The sequence below is a fragment of the Strix aluco genome, chromosome 2 (assembly GCF_031877795.1).
Source record: "Strix aluco isolate bStrAlu1 chromosome 2, bStrAlu1.hap1, whole genome shotgun sequence".
NCBI classification, from domain to species: Eukaryota; Metazoa; Chordata; class Aves; order Strigiformes; family Strigidae; genus Strix; species Strix aluco.
In genome coordinates, this window is record NC_133932.1 from 63,004,115 (window position 1) to 63,029,185 (window position 25,071).

Sequence of the window (25,071 nt, forward strand, 5' to 3'; positions counted from 1 at the left end):
TTCATGGCCTCCTCTGGACCCACTCAAGCAGGTCCATGAACTTCTTCTGCTGGGGCCCCCAGAGCTGAACACAGTACTCCAGGTGGGGTCTCACCAGAGTGGAGTAAAGGGGGAGAATCACCTCCCTCGACCTGCTGGCCACACTTCTCTTGATGCAGCCCAGGATACAGTTGGCCTTCTGGGCTGCGAGTGCACGTTGCTGGCTCACACTCACCTTTCCATCCACCAGAACCCTCAAGTCCTCCTCAGGGCTGCTCTCAATCAATTCATTGCCCAGCCTGTATCTGTGCTGAGGATTGCCCTGACCCATGTGCAGGACCTTGTTGAACTTCATGAGGTTTGTACGGGCCCACCTCTCAAGCCTGTCCAGGTCCCTCTGGATGGCACATCCCTTCCCTCCAGCGTGTTGACTGCACCACACAGCTTGGTGTCATCAGCGAACTTGCTGAGAGTGCACTCAATCCCACTGTCCATGTCGTCAACAAAGTTTTAAACAGCACTGGTCCCAGTACTGACCCCTGAGGAACACCACTCATCACTTTTCTCTGCCTTGACATCGAGCCATTGACCACAACTCTTCTGAGTGCGACCATCCAGCCAATTCCTTACCCACTGAATGGTCCATCCATCAAATCCATGTATCTCTGATTTAGGGACAAGGATGGCATGCAGGACAGTGTCAGAAGCTTTGCACAAGTCCAGGCAGATGATGTCAGTTGCTCTTCCCTTGTCCACAAGTGCCTTAACCCTGTTATAGAAGGATGACGATAATGCCCTCATTGAAGGTGATAGAAAATGCTACTAGGAAATACAACAAGAAAATGCAAGAGGTGAAGGCAGAGCCAAGCAAGTATATAAATTTGTTGAGGCTCAAGAGGAAGTTCAGAAGGAAGAATCTATTGTTATTTGAAACAGTGGAAATCCAGATATATCAGTAACAATGAAAGAAGAAAATGTCTATTCCATGATCCAACTCAATGCTAGTGTAACTTGAGTATTTCTCAGTTATGCCAAGGATGACTCTAATCTGAAGTCTTTAAGCCTTTCCCCTTCAGAGTGTACTCTCTTATCCCATTAGCAGTGAGACAGTCATCTCACAACCCAGAAACGGGCTTAGGTTACGTGAATAGCCAGCACCTCCATCAAGCCTCCCACTGACTGGCCATTTACAGGAGCTGCCGAAATAGAATTATTCTGATGGTAATGTGTTCAGGGTCTCACCGCTTCAAATACGCCTCAACACTAAAATTGTGGGAAATAATTATTTGTAATGTCCAAAACCGTGAATCTTTTTCTGTTTTCTTTCACTTGTCACAGACTCACTATTGCTGAATTAGAGATGCTGATTAAGAATAACAGCAAGCTTTTGCAACTCAACAAGTTAAGCCATTGTGTTGGTATAATTAGGGAACTAAATCTTTTACAGTTCAGTCAAGCGAAGAAATGAACTAGAAAAATTGAGATCTATTTTTAACTGGGGATTATTTTTCCCCCCCAAAAAACCCCCTCTGACAGCCTTTGTAACAAAATACTTACAGCTCTCCTGTGCCTTCATAAGGCAACACTTTCATGCACAGAATGTAATTTTTGGACCAAGAATCTATCTGCCTTTTTATTCATTTCAGTCCTATGCACAAATCTGTACTGGCATGTGCAAATTAGACTAGATATTAGGAAGCATTTCTTTACAGAACAGGTTGTTAGGCGTTGGAATGGGCTGCCCAAGGAGGTGGTGGAGTCCCCATCCCTGAAGGTGTTTAAGAGTTGGGTCGACATAGTGCTGAGGGATATGGTGTAGTTGGGAACTGTTAATGTTGGGTTGATGGTTGGACTGGATGATCTTCAAGGTCCTTTCCAACCTAGACAATTCTGTGATTCTGTGAAATTAAAATGCTGAGGGCTCAATCGCTGCACCTACTTTATAAATTTGTCCCATCAAGTTTTCTGAAGATCATTTTGTAAATTCAGAATTTCTGATGCAAATGATTTCCAGGAGACATTACTGGGACTGTATGGGAGAAAGACAAATGCCAGAATGTATAATTCACTTGAAATTTATTCTTGCATATGCTTGTGTCAAATGATATAACTTTTAGGAGGAAAATCTTACTGGGCAAAAAGGTGGCGATTCTGGGAAACTCCTGAGTTCCTGGAACCTCTGGGAACCAGTTTAGCTATCTGGCTGTCATTACTGGTAATTAATGAGGAAGTCTTCCCTGGGTTTGTTAATGCTTTTAATTGGAGTTTCCCAACTTGAATGGTAGTCAGCATGCCATAATTTATTTTTTTCCGGCTGTCTAATGAATGCAACAGATTTAAAAATTGGTTGTCGTTTCTTGCTTTGGGCCTTCACTACAAGCTTTACAAATCCTAGCCAAGGGGATCATAGCATAACTATGTGGCTGCAACACACCATTTATTTAGTGATGCTTCAATATGCTTAAAACACTACATGAAAACTCTTTTGGTTTGGCTGTAACCTTTATCAACAAAGAACTTGCACACTGGCTAACCACACTTCCTCGGGCTCTGCAGGACGATGCTGCTTAAGTTCCCAGTGCCACCATTTCATTTTGTGGCTCCTTGTGATCTTTGTGAGCACAGGCGTGTTCAGCTGAGGCTGAGTCCAACTGAGCTGATCATAAGCTTCTAGATATCAATAGTTTTAAAAAGAAATCTTCATGGTTAAGGTTTAAAATAAACTTTGACTACATGTAGTTTATTATACTAAAAACTGAAAGCAATAAGCTGTGTTTATGTGTCTGTGAGGACAACAGATGATTTCCTGGTAGGACCCACACACATGACCACATGTGTGGAGGCTCATGTGTGTCTGAGAATCCCTGTAACAAACACAGACAACTGCACTCACGTGCACATCAGCTACAACAGGTATTTTATTCCTACTCACTCTATCAAGTTTGTGGTTGTCAGAGGTAAGAGAGATTTGCTTCTCAAAGCTACAGAGCGAGGACAGGGTGCTGCTCTCTTGCAGTGCCAGGACAGGTGTCTGCTACCTTCATTTCTCACTGTCAGGACTGAGCTTAGGTGGGAGTAATAAGCCGCTTGTTCACTCCTCCCCCCCAGCCTCCAGTGGGATGGGGAGAAGAACTGGAAAGGAAAAAAAAGTAAAGCTTGTGGGTTGAGATAAGAACAATTTAATAACTGAAATAAAATATAATAATAGTAATGAAAAGGAAGACAACAAAAGGAAAGAAAAACAAAACACAAGAAAGACAAGTGATGCACAGTGCAATTGCTCACATCCTGCTGACCGATGCCCAGCCAGTCCCCAAGCAGTGATCCACCCCTCCCAGTCAACTCCCCCCAATTTATTTATTGGGCATGATGTCATATGGTATGGAATATTTTTGCAATACTCCTCACATTCTTCACCCAGATGAAATTCCTGCCCATTTCACCAATCGCCTTCTGGCTGACTATAGAAATGTTCTGGGAAAACCTGACCTCAGCACCTCCTGGAATTATTCTCTGTCTAGGCAGGCTTCCAGCATAATTTATTAGCTGCTGGACTTGGTTGTATGGAGAAGAGCGTGCAGGCATTACTGGTGGTAGGACTGAATGGGTCAAATCAGGCTGCTGCAGCTTGCTGGCCATGAAGTTCAAGCCAAGACCAGAGTATGTGTTTTGAACTCCCTCCACCTCTGCTCAGCTTACAAAACACTTTACTGTAGTCTCCTTTGCTGTATTTTTTTTGCTTGTTGGTTGGTTTTTCTTTTGTCCTTCCTTCACTGTCTTCATTCCTCTTATCTATGGGCTTTTTTTGTTTATCCTCTTGCTGGATAGTCTAGTCACCCAACCTCCAGGGAAGAGCATTGGCCTGCCTGAGCCTGAAGCAGCTGCCCAGGCAGGAGCTACCGAGAGCTGTTCACATTTGTTTTGATACTGGAGTGAAATGGAAGGAAGCCCCTATTTTACATCTTGTTTTGACAAATTACCATACTTTGTGGTTTTACAATTTGGGGATTTTTTTTGTGATTTCCCCTTCAACATGCTGTTGGGAGACACCCCCTGTAAAAACTGCAAGACTACTGGTAAAACAGGCAGAAAAATTTACTAAATTTTCTAATATTTTAAGTATTTGAAATTGTTGCTACAGCTGCCTTCATCAGAGTTCTGATGAAGTTAGTTGATCTGGACCTTTCCTGGCCGACAGCCCCGAGCTGGGCTGAAATGGGGTACTGGGCTGTGGGCACAGTGGGGGACCCTGGGGTGGGCTGGGCAGAGACACTGGTGTCTGTGGGTGCCCTCAGGAGCCGTACACTTAGTAATTGATAATTTTCTGCACTCTTGCCTTTCATTTCTGCTAAGAGTCACTTTGAGGGATGTGCTGGACGCCCACCTAGATCTGAGCTGACTTGCTGCTGTAGGACCAGACCTGTACTCACTAATAGTTGCTAAAAGAATGGAAAAGACTAGTGGGTTATTGCCTTGTAAGGCTTAGCCATACCCTCATATCTCCAGAGTAAGCATAACACAAACATGGCAAGGGAGCTGTTTCGTGAAGGGAGTGGGGTGTCCTCTTGATAATTGGGACTGATTGAAGTAACTTCTCTGCCATGAAGAATCATACTGACTTCTCAACCAAGCAAAACCAGGTAGCCTAACAACCCCTTTACATTTCAGCTATTTTGGGATTTTATCTGCTCAGTCTTGGTGAAAGGACTTCCAAATGGTTTTCACGCAAACTCAGTCTACAATGTGACTTGAAATAAAGGCGCTTCCTAGCAGCAGTATCACCTTGGACTCAAACCATGACACAGTCATCAAGGATATCAGTCAATCCAGCCATGCCTGGTACTTTGGGAAACTCTTTAGTCTCAGTTCTTTTGATCCACGTTTTTTGTTGTTGCTCTTGTAAAACTCTTTTTTTCTGATTTACAGCATGTACTCTCTCCACCCAGGAGTACCTTGGGCTTTGATGTACCTTACTGTACTAACAAAAAGGTTTTGCAGGAAAATCTAAATCACCACTTTTTACAGTAGTTTGTCTTTACTGATTTCAAGTGTCTAGTTGACACCTAAGGATTGCTGAGGGATTGCTCAGTGCCATTCCTCTTCCTCTGGGAAGTCTGACAATATTTCTGCAGGGAAGTCAAATAGATCAGTTTGCCTAAATGTTTTGTCAGGGATCTAAGATGCCCTGTGTCTGTTTACTTGGTTAATTTATCCTGTGGGAGTCCTAAAAAAATTGAGTTTCTCTTTAAAGGGCTTCTGTAAAAACAATTAAAGTAATTAAAGTGATCTGTGTTTGTCTTAGGAGACCTATTTTCCTTCCCTACATGGGCCAAATAAAAGCTCACTGTGACCTGAATTCCAGCCCTACATGTTGCAGGATAGAGTTTTACTGCCTTGACCACAATTCCTGCTGCCCAGTAATGCACTCAAATTGAAGCATTTAATGTATTTTCTAATTTAATTAGCAATGCCTCCAATTGACTCATGATGAAAGTAAAACTGGTGTCAACGCCAAACTGTGTGGCTTTGCTGAATGCTGTCTGTCTCAATTTCTGCTGCCCTTCAATGAGAAGATAGTCAAGAAAATTAAAACAATTTGATAGGTATAGTAGATTATAGTGACATGTCTCAAGTTTTCAAATGATGGACATTTGTCAGTCATCAGTGCCCTCATCAACACACTTATCAGCAATTAGTAGCTAAGTAGGTAGCTTCTCAGCTGAAAAAATACACAGGTTTCCACTGTAGTCCAAAACATCTTAAACAGTATTTACAGGAAATTAAAAGTGTGAAAGGATTTTAAAATTCAAAATAGGTTTATCTATTTCAGTTTGGGCAAAACCCAGACCAAATGAAAGAGCACATGGCTAATATTTCAATCCTAATTAATTTGCTAATCAAACTGAACTGCTGTCTTTCTATTATCATTTTGCAGTTCAGGAATAAAAAATAATTTATTTTCTCAGTCTCTCTTTGTTGATAACACATTGATGTTTTAGTTGTTGCTAAGTAGCGCTTATCTGAAGTTAAGGATTTTTCAGTTTCCTTATATAAACTCTAAAAAAATGACTTTGAGTTTCATCAAGAAGTCTATTCCAGGACTGGAGAATTTTACTGAATAAATATAAAATGTATCTGATCAGAAAAGCAGAGATATTCCTTTCTGAATCACAAACTCGGAACCAGTTACAGAGCTCCCTTTAGTTTTTGTTGATGACAGGATTATTCCTGTTATTCTCCCTTTACTGTCACAGAGCCTTTGTAATACAAACATCAGCAAAATAGCTTCAGTAGTACTCTTAACAACCCTTAATTTAACAAGAGCACAGGACAGTCTCAAATCTCTAGGTTATTTTAGGTACATAGAACAGTTCAGAGACTCTGTGAAAATATTTAGGATCATGCTAAATCCCGGGAAAATTTTCTTACCTGCACTCTCCTATCATTGTCCTTACTGACAGTTTTTTTCTCCTTCCACAGCCCTACAGCATCCAGCTCTAAAAATCACTGTATGCATATCAGGACCTCCCTGCAGCGCTGGCTGGAGTGCTGCTGATATGCTCCGAGCTTCTGCACTCTTTGAACTTTTGGTGGCCCACACCACTGCCTGTCCAGGCATCCTGGACAAACTTAAAATGGTTAGTTGGACTAACACCTGCTGGACATACGCAGACCGACAGCAGGAGCCCAGCTGATCTGCGTATTTGCAGAAAATTTGACATGTCTAAAAGATGCTGACACTTCATGGCCTTACCACTCATCTCTTTGGCTGTGTCTCTTCAGCTGCTGATGTTGGCTGGGCTGCCTATAGACATGTGCCTCTTACATGTGACATGTGCAAAGCTGCCACTTCCCTTGTCACAACATTAAAAAAAAAAAAAAAGAAACAACATGGGGATGGATGTCCCATTGGCAATAATAAAAAATGAGTGAGAATAAAAGGTGGGGAAAAGCTGGGGGCTCACCTACTCTGTTTCCCCAGCCCTCAGAACTCTGGAAGGGCAGAGACTAGCACTGCAGGCAAGGAACTCATCACACAAAATGATGGTTTTTCACTGCTTCAAGGGGAACTGAAGAGCATCTGGGAGGCTTAGCTGTTGACATTGGGATGTTTTCTTTTCCCATGGTTTTCTGTTTTGAAGAGTCTAGAAAGTCAGTCTTTCCTCAAATACCAGGCATCTCAGACTCACACTCCAACCTCCAAGATTTACAGATCAATCAGGTATGAGACTCATGGACACTTGAAGTAGATCACTAAAAATGCAGTTATTTTTAAGAAAGTAACTGAAAAAGTGCTCACCATTTTCCACATTACAGACTCTGCTGTTCTGATGTCTTTCTTCAGAAAAACAGTATGACACATACAAGCAGGTTTTTAAATTCTCAACACAGCCTTATCACACTGAACAGTCTCACAAACATGTTGCCACTGTTTTAGTAGGAGTCACTACAAAAATGACTGTTAGAAAAAAACCTCTAACACAACAAAGCCAGCTGCTCAAACATCAATTAATTGGAAAATTACAACAAAGAACTAATGATTAATTTCAGCATCTCTGCTTTTCCTTAGTATTACCTAAAACCAGGTGACTATCCTTGCTCTTGGTAACATAGCAGGTGGGGTAACTTTCCTGTTTAAAACTGGGTCATGAATCATCTGACTCATCTCTGAAGTCTTGATAGAGGAAAATGGCATGACAACTTACCAAAAAGAAACCATTTGACATACAAACCTATTCCTAGGCCAGCTTTTCTCTTCTGGCATAAGCCTGTGCCTCAGCAGCTGAAGGTGATGTACCATCGGTACTCATTAGACCACACTGCTTTTACAGCTGGTGCAGGCTGATTGCCATTGGGATTTTGTACCCGAGGCAAGTCTTGGCTGTGTAGTTTGTAGGCCCATGTAGGGGTTTGAGGGTGTTATGTCGGCCATTTAAAAGAGTTGCTAAATTAAAATCCCACTGCTCAATTGGAAAAATCCCCTGTGCCAGAAGCTGTCTAATTTGTGCAGACACTTTGGCAGAAAATGTATGCTGGAAGTAGCTGGCATAAACAAAGGAGGGTATCACAGCAGACTACAAAACATCACCTGGTACTGTGGGGTGATGTTTTTTGCATGTTTAAAAATATATGAGCATGCCAGTGTCATTCTCATTGTTATTCTCATATGCCCCTATACTTGAGTTTCAGTTATGAAATGTAAATGATGCTAGTGCTGTTCCAGTTTTTTAGGTGCCAAAGGCTGTGTGGTGGTGTTCCAGGTATCTGAGCATGGTCTCACTGCATGTCTGATATTCTTTGTCATCCATGCTATACACAGTGTATGTAATATTGCAAGCATATAATGGCTTCATCCTGCAAAATGTTGAGTACTCTCACCTCTCTGTTTCTGCTGAAAGTGAAACATGCTCCTGTTGCATTGGAAAAATTCAGTTTATATTCTGTTGGATTGAGCCTTATATTAATCTACTATAGTTACTTTTATTTTAAGTACAGTGGTGTAGTCATACAGCTTTGCAGCCTTACAAAAAAATAAAAACAGGCTCCATTTAAGAAAATAAAGGTTGGGAAAGCCAGCTTTGTTAAAGAAATGAAGTTAATTGTGAGGAACATTGAGGATTAAAATGACCTAATATAAAGTGCTAATTCAAAGGATAAGTGACAGCCACATAGTAGACAGTGTGTTGTTACAGATAAGGCATTAGTGTAGCATTCAGGCTATCTGGATGCCATTGCTTTTTCTTTTATACTGAATTACTGCAAGGCCTGGGACCAGTCATTTCCCATGTCTGAGCCACTCAGTGTTTGTTTGTCCGTGTTGATCTTGACTGGGAACACTACTGTAATAAATAAGGACAAATATGTAGCTCTTTGCAAGAATTGAAAACAGTATTATCATTAAAAGGACACATAAATATCCAGGTTTCAGGATAAATTGGAAATTCAGTGCTCCCCTAGCCACACCATCTGCTAAGACCTACAGACAGAGCTTGACTGGTGTAGTATCTAGAGTTAAAACAATTTGCAGCACGGGGGAATAAAAGTATCTCTGCAGCAGACAGATTAAGCTGCTTTTTTTCTCATTCTAATCTGTTAATCATGCACAGGGCTTAAGTATAGCTCAAGGCAGACCAGACATTGAGTGATTTAATTTTGCACTATTTATTGAACTGGATTGAATTCGAAGATATACTATTATCCGCTGCTCAGCAGTTCTTCAAAAAAATGAATGTCCATAATGAGATTTCTTCCATGAATCAGTGGTTGTGTGTTTAAAATGGGTCACAGGGCTGGCCCTTCTGGGCTTCTGCAACTGCAGCTGCCTTTACGACAGTCATGCAGACTAACTTTTGCAGAATTCACTTGAGGGTCAAATTTGGGGGTACTCCATTTAAAGTACTTACCATCCTTTTATTTTGTTTGTTTAAAAATAAGTGATGCTCATCAGTACCTTAAAGCAACTTCAGCCAGCACAGAAAGCAAAGGATAAAAATTAAAAGAGGGAGTCATGTGTGGAGGTGAGGGGATGGAGTAGTAAATCTGAGCTCAGCCAAGAGGGTGGAAGTTGGGTGGCCCTGCTGGCCCAGGGGAGAGTCCGCAACAATTCCTGGGGAGAAGGGGACTGGCCCCACTTTCAGAAGCTGAAAAGAGCTGGGATGCTGAGAATGCGTAAATGTGGTCTGGCACCTATAATGCACGTAATTTCTGACAGCATCACAGCAAATCCCAGAGGGAGAGAAAAAAAACAAACATGGAAATATGATTTGGGATGAGATGGAAAACCAGCCAAATAATGGAGACTATTAAAGTGTGCTGAGAAGAGGATTCTATTAATTTCAAAATTTTTGCTTTTATAGTTTCTGGAAGGCTGTGAGCTCCTCCTGCAATGTTTTTACCAACAAAGCCTTTCTTGAATTTTCTTTTTTCCTGTATGTGAGTGATTTTAGAGTTGCGTGCACCAAACACCATAAGATTCACTGGCCAGGCCTGGAGACACTGTGCTTGTTCAGAGTAGGGTTGGATATTCTGGAGGCATTGCAAGATACAGGATAGTGTATTTTGAAGTGATCAGTGTCTGCACTATGTCCTTGCTGATGCTCTGCACAGGAGTGCATGTTTCTGAGACTTATTCCTGGTTCACATTGGCCATGCTGTGACATCTGCTGCTGTTCCTTAACTCACCTCACACGTGTGTGCCTGTGTGCTCCTTCAGGGCAGTGATTGTTGGCTGTTGTGAAAATTTATTTTGGCTAGGAACGTGAGGAAATACTTTTCTGAGGAACTAGGAAACTGAATGGGACTAACCTAATATATTCAGCTAAATTGGTCTGTTAGATCATCTGCTCCCTTGCCACATAAGCTGGCTTGCTTCACTTACCACAGTGAAAGATACAGGTATTACTCTCCATGACTACCTGTCATGTAGTTTGTGTGGTGGGGCTTTGGTAGCCAGGGTGGGGGGGCTACAGGGGTGGCTCCTGTAAGAAGCTGCTAGAAGCTTCCCTGGCTCCAAAATCAGACTCACCTCAGGCCAAGACCAAGTGATGGTGGTAGTGCCCCTATGGCAACATATTTAAGAAGAGGAACCTGCAGTGGAGAGAGGAGTAGGAGTGAGGGAAACACCTCTGCAGTCACCAAGGTCAGTTGAAGAAAGGAAGAGGAAGGGGGGGGACATGCACTGGTGCAGAGACTCCCCTGCAGCTCATGGTGAGAGGGCAGGCTGTGCCCCTGCAGCCCATGGAGGTCCATGGTGGAGCAGATGCCCACCTGCAGCTCATTGAGGACCCCATGCCGGAGCAGGTGCCTGTGCCCAAAGGAGGCTGGGACTCTGAGGGAAGCCCACGTTGGCGCAGTCTGTTGCTGGGAGGACTGCAGCCTGCAGAGGAGACCCACGCTGGAGCAGTTTGTGAATAGATGCAGCCTGTGGGAGGACCCATGTTGAAGAAGTTCATGGAGGACTGTCTCCCTTAGGAGAGACCGCACAGTGGAGCAGGGGAAGAGTGTGAGGAGTCCTCCCCGAGGAGGAAGGAGCAGCAGAAACAATGGGTAACAGCCCGTGGTGGTTTAGTCCCTGCCAGGGTCTGAGACCACATGGCTGCTGCCCCTCCCCCACAAAGGGAGTGAAATACAAAGCCCCGAAGCTGAGATAAGGAGAGGTTTAATACAACAGTGCAACAGCAACACAACAAACAACAATAACAACAACAGTAATAACAATGAACAGAGCAAGATATCTACCAATACAGCAGTGAGAGCAGAGAGATGGCATAACACATGTGTTAACCGACCGTCTCTCTCGCATCGGCGCCAGGATGTGACATCTGCATGGTATCTGAATAACCCAGCTAGAGCTTCCCCCCTACTGCTGGGGAAACTTAACCCTATCCTGGCTAAACCAGGACACAGACTGACTGCAATTTCCATTCCCTGTCCTCCTGCGCTGCTGGTGGGGACGAGGTAGAGAAATCGGAAGAAAAGGTGAGCCCAGGAAGAAGAGAGAGGTGGGGGGAAGGTGTTTTTAAGATGTAGTTGTATTTCTCACTATCCTACTCTGATTTGATGAGTAAAGTAGTGGTGGTAGTGTTCAAATTAAATTGATGGGGTTTTTTTCCCCAGTCGAGTCTATCTTTTGCCCGTGACCATAATTGGTGAGTCATCCCTCTCTGTCCTTGTCTCCGTCCCTGAGCCTTTTGTTATATTTTCTCCTCCCCATCCCACTGAGGGGGAAGGAGTGAGTGAGAGACTGTGTGGTGCTCAGTTTCCCTCTGGGCTTAAACCACAACAACCTGATTTAAAACTGGATAGTCAAGCTGAGAATCAGATCCTTTGTGAATCAAACATATCAGGAAAGCAATAAAGAGGTTGAATATAAAATTGCCAATGCCAACCTAATGCATCCATCTTTCTCTCTCTACCTGTTTTGGAGTAAGACAATAGTCATCAAGAATTCTGACATTTTGTTTTTCCTTCTTCTCCTTCTCTCTTCAATTTCCTCTTAGCCACGCTCCTGGCTTGGTTAACAAAATTTAGTTGCATAGTAAATGTACATTTTTGGGATATGAATTGGAAAGGAATGCTAACCACCAGAGGGAAAACTGTGTTGTGAAGATGAATGCATACCTCACCTCACAGCCCGGAGAGGGCTATAGCTCTTGAATATGGTAGGTGGGTTGGTGGGCTGGGGAAATTAGGGAAACAAATTCTTTATTCATTGTCACTGTATTCCTAAATATTTTCCTTGGGCTTACTGATAAAGTCCTCAGGGCTGAAAGTGCTGAAAAGTAAAAGGGCATATAAAGCAATAGAAAATCTTTGCTTCTTCTGAGCACCTGTTTAGTCCAAGACAGCTGCCATGGATGTCCATCTGTCCAAGCTACTTGCTGGTACTTAACAGTGTTTTGGACACATGAGAAAGGTTACTTCTGATATTTTTTTCCCAAGTTCATTAAAAGTATGGAGGACATTTTAAGGGTTTTTTTGGGGTGGGAATTATGGCTGTCATAGGTCAAGGTGCTCCTGGAGGACCTAGACAACTGCATTAAAACACAAACCTAAAGAATGCTGAAAAACAAATCCTATGATGATTACAAAGGGTATTACATTCCCTCTATAATGCAACCAACCTATGGGCAGTTAGATGCTGTATCTGACAACAGTCACGGAGGAGCACTTTCATTTCCTCACACCTCCGTACTTCACACCCTATCAGCCCACTTTAATCTCTGACTCATAAACAGCTTGGAGATGACTACACTTACTCCTCTGAGTTGATCTATTTCCAGAAATTAGTGGCAGAATGAGACTTTCAGGCAAACAAAGCGACCTTTTCCAAGTTAGTTGCTTCTTTGGCCATTACAGTCTCCTCAGAAACATGCCATTTTGGTTGCAGGCCTCCATCTTCCCCTTTTCCTATGGTAGCTTCACATTTATTCCCTCCAGCCCAAGGCACTTTATGTTCCTCGGCAGCTTGGACATTAGTTCAGCATCTGTTGGTCTGGTCTCAAACGGATAAAAAAAAATATTATTTAGTAATTGGCTAACTCTCATCATGTAAAAAGTTGTTTATTCAGTTCCCAAGATCCACAGTTTCAGCCTGTCTCTTCTTGAAAATGGCCAATGGCACACAGATCAATATCTGAACAAAATTAGGGCTGTCTGTAATAGCCCTTCAGTAACTCCTCTTTTGCTTTCCTGAGAATCTCTTAATGACTCTCTGCACACACTATCTTGTCAAAGCTTGCATTTTTTTACCCAGATGAGTAAATGGAGTGACAATATCACTGACCCATCATGACTATACTTTTTTCATTTCAAATGCTGCAAAAGACTGGATTTTACAGCTAGTTTGGGTACATGCTTTGAGGGGCAGCTGCCTTTGCTCCAATTTTATATGTTGGCACTTTGTCTGGGCTTTACAGAGTCACAGGATGGTTGAAGCTAGAAGGGACCTCTGGAGGTTGTCTGGTCCAACACCCACTTCATCTTCTAACTTGGTTTTATACATCTATGTTGGAAGCATTTACAGCTGAGCCAATCTCCCTGTCTATCCTCTACAGTCAATAGAGAGAAACCAGCAATTTCAGGGTGCAGTTTGTTTGATCTACTACAAATGACATGTTTCAGACGGGATGAGTCATGCCCAGAAACATCTGTTGCTCTCCACTGACTACAAAGACAGCCCAATGCCAAAGCAGATGTCTGCACTGGGAATGTCGAATCTGAGCAGATTTAATCTCCTCTCTCATCTTTGTATTCACCCTTTAAAGTCTCCTGACACAGCTCTATACACTCTTTGTAGTCTTCTAGCTTGCTGCTGAACTTGAAAATTTCACCCATGAGGACTGGGTTGAATCTGCATTGTCCTGTCTGAATTAGTTCACATTTTATAAGTGTTTTGAAATTCCAGCTAAGTGATGAAGCCAGACTTTTCCCATGCATCTTCAGATCCAGTGTTTGCTTACTAGGAGTCCTTAAAGAAATCAAAAATGCCTCTGTGTATTGTCCATACAGGTCAAGCAGGACAAGTACAGCACAGTCCAAGAAATCTCTTGGTGGGCAAAGTGGAAATGGGATGCTATCACACTTTAGGCATGTCTGTTCCTACTTGCACTCAAGCATACCTTCAGTAATTCACTTGCCTCTTCCAGCTAAGTCACTTTTTTCTGACTGATGAAGAACAGAGTTCAGTGCTTTTTCCTTTTTCACCACCCTTTAAATAAAAGCAATCTGTTTCCACTTGTATTTCCTTGAAGTAACTTAATTTGTTAAATACACTGAGCGATATCCCCATCCCAGCCATGGCTTGTGCACTTAACCAAGTAATTGCTTTCTGGCAGCCTTCTCTAAGAATCTGCTCTCTCTTTACCAAATGTCTTTCTGTATATTTCCTGTGCATATGAGGAAGTTTCCAGTATTTTTGACTTTAAGTGTCCCACTGGATTGACACCCTTAGACTGGAAGATGCAAGATCCTTCTCCTGCCCTCAGGCAGGCTCTCCCTGACTCCTGCCTACACAGAGAGCAGACTCGATATGAGAGACAGATGTCTCAGCCAGTGCAGCACCAAGCTGGGCTACTGCTGGTTTGCTCTGGAGACCCACCCTCAGCAAAGTAAAACACTTCTCAGCCTCTCCTTGCTTTTTTTTTTTCCCTTCTGTTATTGTAGTGTTAACTTCATTGTGTTTTGTACACAAGAATACACTTTGAGCATTTGGTTAAAGTCTAAGGTGACCAAGTTGAGCTTTTTTCATAAGAACTTCTTCAAGTTTCTAGTAACCTGAAAAAAGTTATATCTGCCCTCAGATATCAGATCATCCTATTTCTCAGTGTTGAGCTTCCTTATCTTAGTTCCATGTTTCTTGGAAGCTTCCCCAGTTTATTGCTGTCTACTTCTTGATCAATGACTTCATTCCATTGCTGACTGATTTTCTTGCTCTTTGTTACAGTTTTTCAATTTCCACCTCTTTTCCTATTTATTTATTTATTTAACATTTCATGTTTTATTTAGGCAGTATTAGGCTGGCTTCTCTCTACTTTGACTTGCTTAGAAGGCAACTCTTTCTCCTCTTTCACAGCTTCTCCTTGCACTACTTTCTTCCAGAAGGTAGCAGGACAGACTTGAAATTGAGCACGTGTAGCTTAATACCATAGGCTCAATTTAGTGGAAGTTTGTTATATTGCTCTCCTCTGAAGTCAGGCCACCTGAGCTATTGCCAGCTCATGCTGAAAGTGTTTTCCAAACCAGGTGACATTTGCCAGATGACAAGATGAAAAATAAAATAAATTAAGAAACTACCAAGTAGATTCAGAAAACAAACAAAAAAAAGAAACAGAGCAACCACAAACATTGGCTATCTGTGTTTGGAGCAATTCCCAAAGTCCTCGCCATGTTTTGTTCATCTAGGAGCTGCCAGGACATGTCTGCAGCTGGTTGGAGCCAGGATCTGTCTCCCTTGACAAGCTGTATGCCCTGGCACTATCCCCCGAGCTACAACCTGCTGTTCACAGCAAAGCTCTTCTGATGTATTTCTCAGTACACTGATGATTCAGCTGAATATAAATGCATTTCTGGAGACATCCTGTATCCCATGGTCATGACACTTCAGTTTTAAACACGGTATTAATTTATGAGTCCCCAATTTGTGAAACATCATCTCAGATAGTATTAGCTTGTGATCTGCCACCGCGCTTTGGAGAGTCCAGGCTGGCCACCTGGCCTGCCCTCTGTTAGTATCAACTTACCTATAGACAGTTCACTTACCTCTCCCTTTTGACAAAGAGGTTAATTAAGAGCTGAATTTATGAGAATCCAAGCATATAAATTTTCTATATTGCAGGCCTCAATAGCTACTTATTTTATGACCGTTTCAGTGCTAATGAGAAATATAGCTTATTACTAGCTTTAGACAAAAAGTAATTTATGATAACTTGGAGATTGCCCCAATTGCAGGATCACGTTTTTGCTGACAGATGACAAGTTTGAAGGGGCTTGTAAGAATTTGGAGGTGATAAAGTGAGGTGCTCTTCCTGTCCTGGTTTAACCAGGATAGGGTTAAGTTTCCCCAGCTGTGGGGGGGAGCTCTAGCCGGGTTATTCAGATACCATGCCGACTTCACATCCTGGCAGGTCACATTTTCCTAGCGCGGGAGCGCGGTGCACTCGTGGTTTTCTACATCGTGCTTCAAACTGCTGTATTTGGTAGCTATTTTGCTGTTCGTTGCTATCACTATTACTGTTATTGTTTGTTGTGTTGCTATTGCATTGTTGTATTAAACCTCTCCTTATTTCAGTCTTGGGGCTTTGTATTTCACTCCCTTTGTGGGGGAGGGGCAGCGGCCGCGTGGTCTCAGACCCCGGCAGGGGCTAAACCACCACACTTCCTCAAAAGGATTAGAGTCCCATCTCAGTGTTATAAAGCAGAACTAAGTTCAATGAAAATATGCAGGTGTTCCAGCCTCAGAAGGAAGTTAAGGCATATGCGACCAAGCAGGGCAGGAATGACTTGTCTTCAGACAAGTTAAGTACTTGTACGGCTTGTGGGACCTATAGGAGTACGAGTTACTAATGTATACTTGATCATAAGAACAACCTGCAATGTACTCTGGAACGCACACCCTTTCTACAGCCTTTCTGATGTTCATGGCAGCAAAAAAGGTGCTTAAAAATTGTTAGGATTCATCATGACAAATCATGGCAAAGCCAGCCAGCTTAAAATTCTTTCCCTGACACCTTGCAGAACTAAACATTTGCTCCCACAAAGCCCTTAACTCTCAGAACTTCCTCACCCATAAGCATACTAAGACTGTGTATGAGGAAGATAATTTTTATTATATAAAAATAATCACAGTCAGGAACTTGCCCAAAAAATAACAAGAAAAAATAGAGATCAACTTTGACAGAAACTCATGCACATCCAACTCCCTTTCTGTGATTTCCAGATGGCATCCATATTATCTTATCACTTGTTATGGAAGTCATGTTGATGGTGTCCTAAATGTGTCTGTCAATCGTCTTGCTGTGCTTGATGCTGATGTGGGCTTGTCCTAGTTAGAATTCTTGATGTTGTAAGAAGATCCTTCTCTGAGGATTTCCGAACACCATTTACTTCGGAATAAGTCAATTTTTTTATTAGTCACCCTAGTGGGTTTCCATGTCCCCTAACCAAAAAGTATGAGGTCCACACTCAAAGCATATATTTCTGGGACGTTCTTAATTTACAAAGGTTGTTTGTTGCTTAGACATTCGTTGCTTGCTGCCTATGCAGATAAGTAAAACTATTTTCTTCCTGTTCTTCCTGTAATACTTCTCTATGCATTTGGGTGTTTTGGAGTGCATATAGCAATACACTTTGATTACTTTCATTGAAGAACAAATTTCTTTTGCACTGAGTAATATTTTTAACAGACCAGAGTGTTCAGAATAATCAAGATAATCCAAAGAAATCCAGCTACTCACTATAGTTACCCTCTTTATGGCTAGTAGTGCAGAAATAATACTGCAGTTAGGATGATGTGTATCACACTTCTTATTCTGGAAAAGTTATCAGTGGCAGGTGGCACACTCTGTGAGCACGGCTTGCGTCCAAGCTAGTAAGTCCTACCAGTACCTAAGCTGCTGTGCAGAGCTCACTGCCTTAGTCCATATGGAGACAGTACGTAAGTGGAAGGGTATCATTGAATCCTGCATGTCAGCTCTATGAAGAAGCACTTCAGTGTTGTATTGCTGGGCTCCTTATAGCACTGTGCTCCTTGTTGCAGCTGGCGTGTGGTCTAGACACATCTGTGTAAGCTGGCTGTAAAAATCTATTTGAACCTGACAGGTTCAGGTTGTTCGCTTGGGTTCAGAGTCATGAGAAAGTGTTTATGTTGTCTCCGGACTTTGATCCCAAAAGCAATGTAGCTATATTCATACTGTCTGGTACCCAAGCTAGTAAGACATGCATGAAACCAGCCTGTATGTCTATGCACCTGCAGCACAGACCAGTAGAAAGTGGCAAGTAGACTATACACCTTCCAGCCACTGTTGGTGGCCTGCTTAGTTGCTCTATAGAGATTCCAGGATATTCTTTGGGGACTGCTTGTCTCTTTACCTGTTTTGCATTCATGAAGCTTGCTTTGGTCTTCTTTATTCTGCTGCTTCCTGTTAAGCTGTTTTGCTATTGCTGTTGTTCTCCCTGCTTTATAAGTAGTTCTCTCATGTTTTTACATGTTTTTCTTTTTGCAGCTGCTGTCTGCAACTGAAGCAGTTCTTCAGCTGTGGCTGAAACTTTCAGCTGAAACTGAGTGTTTCTGTCTTTAACTGGTGGACTACTGAGGAGGTGTCATAGAATCACAGAACGGTTTGGGTTGGAAGGGACCTTAAAGATCATCTAGTTCCAACCCCCCTGCCATGGGCAGGGACACCTTCCACTAGTCCAGGTTGCTCAAAGCCCCGTCCAACCTGGCCTTGAACACTTCCAGGGAGGGGGCATCCACAACTTGTTTGGGCAACCTGTTCCAGTGCCTCACCACTCTCGCTGTGAAGAACTTCTTCCTTACATTTAATCTAAATCTACCCTCTTTCAGTTTAAAACTGTTACACCTCATCCTATTACTACACTCCCTGATAAAGAGTCCCTCCCCATCTTTTCTGTAGGCCCCCTACAGAAGGGAAGGCTGCTATTAAGGTCTCCCTGGAGCCTTCTCTTCTCTAGGCTGAACAACCCCAAGTGTCTCAGCCTGTCCTCAAAAGGGAGGTGCTCCTTGTTGAATTTCATGAGGTGTCTATTGGTCCTCTTCATTTAAATGAGTTTCCAGTTACATGCTAGAGTCATGACCATGTTTGACAGCAAATAGGGCATGTACATTTGCCTATAATTGTTAAGATTTTCCATAAATGTCTTTTTGCAGTACCCTCTGGAGAGTTTCATAGCATTTTATGTATCTGTAAGTAGAGCTCTGTGAACCAGCAGCATATTCACACAGCAAAATCTGACATAATCATTCACCATGTTGATTAGACTCATAACGAGTCCAAACGTGCCCAACATTTTAAACAAACCATCACTGTTATTTTGCATTAAAATTGCTACCTGGGCACTGGGATGTCATCCCTAAAGACGTCAAGGAACATATGCTGTAGCAAGTTAAAACAAGAACCTTCACATGTTCTGTTTTAAAAATAGGTTTTCATTACTGTATGTTTGCTATTTTTTTCTGATCTAGAAATAAACTCTAGTAGTTCTTTCACTGAGGGGTTCTCGCTGAGTCAGAGACCTACACGTCTTCCCTGGGAGAACGTGTAGGTCAGGAGAAACATACTGCTCCAGCGTTGGCAGTTTTCATTTTGCACTTGCTGAAGCTCTGTTTGTGCAAGGCTGAGCAGGCACCCCGGCAAGGGCACGAGACTCACAGTTTTGAGCTCTCTGACCCACTACCTACAGAAAGAGGCCAAGTCCCTCTTTTCTGGCCATGCCAGCTGGCAACCCTAGCGCTGGCTGCTGCTGCCTCAATCCCAAAGACGCAGTAAGGAGTTGTTCCAAAGAGCTGTAGACACTGAGATACTGGCATTTCTGAAAAAGCTCATGTTTCACCTCAGAAAACTGGGGGAAGAGAAAAAGAACCGCCACAATAACAAATCAAAAAAGAGTGCCATTTGCCTGCCAGCCTGCCATTTTAGCATGGGACAGTGAGGGCTGCTGCTGCTGCTGGGAAGGACCTTCCTTTGGGAAGGACCCCATCGCAGCTCCCGGGGGGCTCCCTGCCAAGCCCTGCTGCCTGGCAAGGGGGCACTGCACATCTCTGTCAACTTGCCACGCCCTGAGGGCATCACAGGTGTTGAGAAGGGGCCAAAGCAACACCAGAGTCGCTGCCAGTAAGGGTTCTCTCTCCGGTGCCAGGAACGACCCCTTTTTCATTGGACTTCCCAAAGAACGGGCAACAAAGTCACACCTGTTCCTGCCCTCATGGTTTCACCAGCGCTTTCTGACTCTGCCCTTGTAGGTGCCCATCTCTTTTTGCTGCTTGGATTCCCCGATGAGCTCTGACGCCTGGGCTTTGACGAGCACGAGGCGACCCCAGCACCACCTCGGCGGAGGCGAGGAGAGAGGTGCCGTGCCCTTCTGCTCTGGACAGCAGATTGCACTCGCGTGCCGCTAAGCCGCAGCGGCCCCGCGCCGCCTTCAGAGCCATCCGGGCCCTCGCAGGAGGCCTTGCTGGCTCACTGCCCAGCTGCCTCAGCCAGTGCCCACCCGCCAGCACATCTCCCCAGCTGGGGAGCTGGCACGGGAACTTCAGATTACAGGGAGCATCTTACGCGTGGCGGCGCATGTCGTCTGGGAGGGACAGGAGGGACATGCTGGCCAGACTGCTCCAGACTCGAAAACCCTGCAGGCTTTATTTGCAACTACTCCTTCTCGGCAGAGAGATGCCGAACCAACGTGTATGTTGTCAGACTCCACGGATTAGAGAGAAATGACACAAAGACATTGATGAACGCAAGCAAAGAATGGCAGCTTGTCACACAACTTCCTTGACACTTCTGAGTGCGTGTCAAGAAGGTGGATCATGCCAGCAGAGCTGCACTGCTCTACATGTGCAGGAACGAAGCACTGCACCTTTCAAAAATGCAAGTAAACTCCAGAAAAGTATTGGCCTGCTGTTGGCATACAGCTGCATACCTCATAAACCTGTGAAGGTCAGGAAGGAAAGAGAAAATAATTTCTAAAAGAAAACGCAGACGGGCAGCGGACAGGAGCGTTGAATTTCTCCACTGCATTTTTATTTACAGCTACTCATTCTTGGCAGAGAGATGCTGAACCAACTTGCTGTGTCCGAGCAGGGAACACCCGCTGCAGCTCTTTGGTCGCTGCAAGTACTGGTATGCAGCACACAGCAGAATACCCTTTCTTATCACTCGGGCTCAGACAGGACTAGCCTGCAGTTTCCAACAGCTTAATAACTCCAGATCAGCTACATAAGATATGGCTGTCTTGCACCTCCTCCTGCAGATCAGCTCTCTCTGGACTGATGCAAACACACCCTTTTCCATCCGTCCGTCATGACTGCAGTTTTGAAACCAGCTTTTCCCAAAGCTCCAAATACTGAAACGGCCTCTCTTCTTCCGACACTTCAGCCCTGTGTGATGTCTAATGGGGTCGAGCTCCTTTCAGAAGGGAAAACACAAGTGCCAGCCACCACCGGGGAAAGAAATGGCACGGCTGATCTGCAGGTCTTGCAATGGTTGCACAGAAGTCAGCCGAGCACGGACATTCAGGTGCGACTCTCCCAGCTGGCACCTGAAGTGTTTCAGAGGCAACGCCACCTTTTCTTCACGGCCAAAGCCTCACTTGATACCCGCAGCAAGTGCTGCCCTAAGTAATTTGACTTGTTTAGGCAACTGCATGACAGAATCCCTTGCGAGACGGTCCTGAAGGGTATAGGGGTCCAGGAAGGCTGGACACTCTTTAAGAAGGAAGTTTTAATGGCACGGGAACAGGCTGTCCCCAGGTGGTGTAAGAGAAGCCGGTGACAGAGAAGGCCACCCTGGCTAAACAGGGAGCTGTGGCTGCAACTCAGGGAGAAAAGGAGAGTTTACAGCTTTTGGAAGAAGCGGCTAGCCACTCACAATGTTTCAAAGACACTCTGAGGCTATGCAGGGTGGAAATCAGGAGCTCTAAAGCCCAGCTAGAAATGAATCTGGCTTCAGCAGTCAACGACAACAAGAAATGTTTCTGTAAGCACGTCAACAGCAAAAGAAAGACCGGGGAGAGCCTCCATCCCCTGCTAGACACGGGAGGAAACATGGCAACGAGTGATGAGGAAAAGGCTGAGGTGCTTAATGCCTGCTTCGCCTCAGTCTTTAATAACAAGACCAGTTGTACTGAGGGAATCCAGCCTCCTCAGCTGGAAGACTCAGACTGGGAGAACGACCCTCCCACAATCCAGGAGGAGATACAGTCAGTGACCTGCTGCATCACACAGACACACACAAGTCTATGGGACTGGACGGGATACACCTGAGGGTGCTGAAGGAGCTGGCTGGGGTGCTCGCCAAGCCGCTTTTCAGCATTTACCAGCAGTCCTGGCTGACCGGGGAGGTCCTGACAGATTGGAAATTGGCCAATGTGACGCCCATCTATAATAAGGGTCGGAAGCATGATCCAGGAAATTTCAGGCCTGTCAGCTTGACGTCGGTGCCCGGGAAGCTGATGGAGCAGCTCATCCTGAGTACCATCATACAACACGTGCGGGACAACCAGATGATCAGGCCCAGTCAGCATGGGTTTATGAAAGGCAGGTCCTGCTTGACAAACCTGATCTTCTACAGCAGGATGACCTGCTTATTGGATGAGGGAAAGGCTGTGGATGTTGTCTACCTTGACTTTAGTAAGGCCATTGACACCGTTCCCACAGCATTCTCCTGGCAAAACTGGCTGATCGTGGCTTGGATGGGCACATGCTTTGCCGAGTAAAACACTGGCTGGATGGCCGGACCCAATAAGTTGTGGTGAACGGAGTTAAATCCGGTTGGCGGCCGGTCACGAGTGGTGTCCCCCAGGGCTCGTTTTTGGGGCCACTCCTGTTTAACATCTTTATTGATGATCTAGACGAGGGGATCGACTGCACCCTCAGTAACTTTGCAGACGACACCAAGTTGGGTGGGAGTGTTGATCTGCTCGAGGGTAGGGAGGCTCTGCAGAGAGACCTGGACAGGCTGGAGCGATGGGCTAAGGCCAACTGTAGGAGTTTCAATAAGACCAAATGCCGGGTGCTGCGCTTGGGCCACAACAACCCCTAGCAGCGCTACAGGCTTGGTGAGGAGTGGCTGGAGACCTGTCAGTCAGAGAGGGACCTGGGGGTGTTGATTGACAGCCAGCTGAACAGGAGCCAGCAGTGTGCCCAGGTGGCCAAGAAGGCCAATGGCATCCTGGCTTGTACCAGAAATAGCGTGGCCAGCAGGGACAGGGAAGTGATCTTACCCCTGTACTCGGCACTGGTGAGGCCGCACCTCGATTACTGTGTTCAGTTTTGGGCTCCTCACTACAAAAAGGACATTGAATGACTTGAGCGTGTCCAGAAGAGAGCAACAGAGCTGGTGAAGGGTCTGGAGCACAGGTCTTATGAGGAGTCAGCAGAGCACGGACATTCAGGTGCGACTCTCCCAGCTGGCACCTGAAGTGTTTCAGAGGCAACGCCACCTTTTCTTCATGGCCAAAGCCTCACTGGACACCCGCAGCAAGTGCTGCCCTAAGTAATTAAACTCCCAACTGCTCGGAGCTCTGCACTATGGCAAAACCGAGGGGACTGAGGAAAAAAAAACCCTACATCATTTTGGGGAAAAAGAAAACCCCTATGTACTCGAAAGGGAGAAACGTCAGATGTCGAGACCGGAGTGTGGTCTTTCTCACCGTTTCCCTGCCATTCATTTACCTGCCTCTGTGGCTAACTGAGAACTGCCGACCAGCATTCGGTCCGGAGTTAATAACCGGAGTCAATGGTGCTGTTGTACACGCAGCTGTCTGTTTGCTAGTGCTTGGTACGGACTCAGAGCCTCTGCTAACACATTGCAATACAACGTTGTGCCCCATTCTCTCTTCCGTTGCACGGATGTCCCAAGGTATAGTGCAACCAAAACACTTAATAAATAGAGGATTCTTTAAATGCCGTTAGGAAATGACTGCCGGCATCCCAGCCGTCTGCAAACAAAGCCGCCTCAAATCTGAGTACTGACAGAGGGATTTGTTTGTAATCGGACTGAACGGCCGATACGTGCCTATTGCCCTTGCCTTTGCTGGGATACGTTGTACGGGCTGTCGGCAGTCCTTAGCATTTCTTCATATGCCCTTCTTTCTAAAATGTCTTACGCTTTCTTTACAGAAACAAAGCATCAAATGTGTATCTGGCTAGTCTCAGTATTTGGATGAGTCCCTTCCCTTCCATCTTCCTCTCTCCTTCTCTGTGTTTCATCTCTCTCTCTCTCATATTTTACTGACACTGACAGTGCCCGTAACTTGGGTTAATCGCAGGTTGTCCCATGACATAAGGACATACAGCTCTTTTACCTTTCTCCTTTGAAGATCCATTTTTTGTGCATGAGGGCCTTATTTACCTTTCTTTTCAGAGTTGCTCATTGTTTCCATGTTGTTTATGAAGAGGAAAGATCCTTTCTTTGTATAATGTTAATCTATTTACATTCAATAAACAGCACAAAATCATATTACACTAATGATCAGTTTCCCAGATTAATGACAATTAAAAGCAAACCCACGCTTTGTGCCTGATAAGACAATGTGTAAGCCTCTGATACTGTGTTAAAAAGCCACGACTGTATCAGTTGCAGACAGTTACAGAGCTGCTGGCTACCATCCTCTGAGGTCCAGAGGACACCAGGCTTCATCTGAAGGCTTTCTAACAATGTAACACTCTTTGAGATGCCACTCCATTAAAACAGGACTTGTTCAGCAATAGGTTTCTTAATGAAAACCCACGGCTAGAAACTTGTTCCTCGCTGGCAAAGTGACAAGCAGCATGAGGCGAGGCTGTCCAAAGCCTGGCTGCTGCACTTGAAGAAAACACCCCTTGAGTTTCAATGGGCAGACAGGACACGTTTTTGCAAGCCTGCTCCACAACATAGCACAACACAACACAACAGGTCTGTGTCCAAAGAGCATTAACACCGTCACAAGGACAACCACTCACAAGTCAGGCAATGCCCAGGTGAAGGCTACCGGCTGCCCTCATGGCTGGCTCTGTCATTCATGGCCACAGACTCTCTTTCCCGGCACTCACAGAGGACGAGACTGGCTTCTCACTCGGACAGCACATAGCCAACATGTCAGGTCACGTCATAGCTCATCATGTCCCCGCATGGCTGCTTATCTACCCAACAGACAGTATCTTATTATCCATTATTTGTGTATGGAGAAAGCCTCATAGGAGATGTGATGGCAGGAGGCTGTCTTCGCCACAGAGAACACAAAACAGCTGAGGTTAAATTGCATTTTTTTGCACCACAAGATGTTCCTTTTTTTCCTGAGGACACCAGAATTTCATCAGAGCACTGATCTTGGTGAAAAGGTATTCCTCCTGATCGCGCATGACATGGATCTGTCACA

General features: G+C 44.5%; 1 long non-coding RNA gene across 1 annotated transcript in view; it reads right to left on the reverse strand.

The window, feature by feature from the left end:
- Positions 1-2,925: 2,925 nt before the first annotated feature.
- The window catches only part of LOC141920215 (uncharacterized), a 51,852-nt gene continuing 29,706 nt past the window's right edge, over positions 2,926-25,071 (reverse strand). The window contains exon 4 of the long non-coding RNA XR_012622257.1: positions 2,926-3,111. This is a non-coding gene — a long non-coding RNA (uncharacterized LOC141920215). The remainder of the gene's footprint in view (positions 3,112-25,071) is intronic.